Source organism: Sciurus carolinensis, unplaced genomic scaffold (genome assembly GCF_902686445.1).
Source record: "Sciurus carolinensis unplaced genomic scaffold, mSciCar1.2, whole genome shotgun sequence".
In the NCBI taxonomy this organism is placed as follows: Eukaryota; Metazoa; Chordata; class Mammalia; order Rodentia; family Sciuridae; genus Sciurus; species Sciurus carolinensis.
In genome coordinates this window covers 1,676,281-1,678,226 of record NW_025920148.1, presented here as the reverse complement: position 1 = coordinate 1,678,226, position 1,946 = coordinate 1,676,281, and the positions used below count along the sequence as shown (strand labels likewise).

At 36.1% G+C, this 1,946-nt stretch overlaps 1 pseudogene; it reads left to right on the top strand.

Moving 5' to 3' along the window:
• The first annotated feature begins 646 nt into the window (after positions 1–646).
• Positions 647–1,705, top strand: LOC124974438 (chondroitin sulfate N-acetylgalactosaminyltransferase 2-like; annotated as a pseudogene).
• The last annotated feature ends 241 nt before the right edge of the window (positions 1,706–1,946 follow it).

Below are 1,946 nucleotides of genomic sequence, written 5' to 3'. Positions count from 1 at the left end.
TTTTGATCCTCCTGTCTTAGCCTCTAGAGTACTGGATATTTCTGTTGTACAAAACCATATGCATCCTGTCTCACTTTCTTATGTCAACTTTTGAATGCTTTATATTTTCTTTTATATTTCACTTTTCATAATTCCTATATTTATATCTAGTATGTGAAAATGGGTTATGTGGTGTGAGTAAAAATTACAATAACATTTTTACTATCATACAAATATCCCCATATTCTAGAATTTTTCTTTGGAAAGAATGCCATTTTTCCTCTTTCCTACACTACAATCTCTATGATTTAAAATTGTATAAGGAATCGGGGCACTGCCCATGTGTGCCCACTGCCTCAGAGGTGGCAGTGGCTTGGTGTTCACTGTGCACCAAGAGGGCAAGCACGAATATTCATCACCCATATAATGGATTTTGTAGTTCAGATTGTTTTATTCTGGATTTCATGGTAACAAAACAGGAAGCATTCTTAGTTTCTCATTTCTGCAAGTAGTCATGACTACTGAGAAAAGAATTTTTTTAAGCTGCAACAGAATTCATTTTGGTACCTTTTATGGAAATCCTGATTTTGTTTTTAATTTTTAATAACTTTTTGCTAAAGGTATGAAGAAGCAGTTTATCTTGTTAGGCAAATACACATTAATAAGAATGTCTAGAAGAGGATAAATCCTTCACACCTGGACTCACTGGCTATTTTTCAGAGTTGCTTTGCTCTGTAGCTTGGTATTATTTATGTACCTTCTGGAATGTGCCCCTCAAATTGATGGAAACACATCTCTTCCTGGTGTTGTCGGAAAAAATTATGGTAAAGAGTATTATCAAGCCCTCCTACAGGAACAAGAAGAACATTATCAAACCAGGGCAACCAGTCTGAAGCACCAAATTGCCCAACTAAAACAAGAATTACAAGAAATGAGCAAGAAGATGAAATCACTACAAAAGAGAAAGAATATAGGGGCTAATGGCATAGGCTATCAAGGCAACAAAAAACAAGCATTTAGCAATCTTTTACAATTTCTTCATTCCCAGATTGACAAAGCTGAAGCTAACACAGGAGTCAAACTATCCAGTGAGTATGGGGTTATACCTTTTGAAAGTTTTACTTTAATGAAAGTGTTTCAGTTGGAAATGGGTCTCACTTGTCATCCTGAAGAAAAGCCTGTTAGAAAAGACAAACGAGATGAATTGGTAGAAGTTATTGAAGTGGCTTGGAGGTCATTAATAATCATGATGATGATGATGAACAGGAAGATGAGGAGGGTCCCCTCGGAGAGAAGCATATTTATTGAAAATGACTTCATAGAAGGTTATTATCACACTGAGAGAGATAAGGTAACACAGTATGAACTCTTTTTTAAGAAAGAAGACCTTATGGAATATAGACATGTGACCTTCTTCTGCCCTTTTGAACCTCTCATAAAAGTGAAGAATGAGATGATTGATATTACTAGATCAATTATTAATATCATTGTGCCATTTGCTGAAAGAATTGAAGCATTTGCACAGTTTATGCAGAACTTCAAGGATGTTGTATTCATCAGGACAACAGAATTCATCTCACAGTGGTGTATTTTGGTAAAGAAGTTCTATCTAAAGTCAAGTCTATCCTAGAATCTGTCACAAGATTCACAAAAAGGATTCTGTTTTTTTGTCACAAGATTCACAAAAAGGATTCTGGTTTTTGGCGAGATTTTGGCTTTGGAATGACTTGTCAATATCGATCAGATTTTCTAACCATTGGTGGATTTGACAGAAGTAAAAGGTTGGGGTGGAGAAGATGTTCATCTTTATCAAAAATACTTACATGGTAACCTTATTGTGATTTGAACTCCAGTTCCTGGTCTTTTCCACCTCTGGCATGAAAAACACTGTGCAGATGAGCTAACCCCTGAGCAGTACTGCATGTGTACCCAGTCCAAAGCCATGAACAAGGTTTCTCACTCTCACC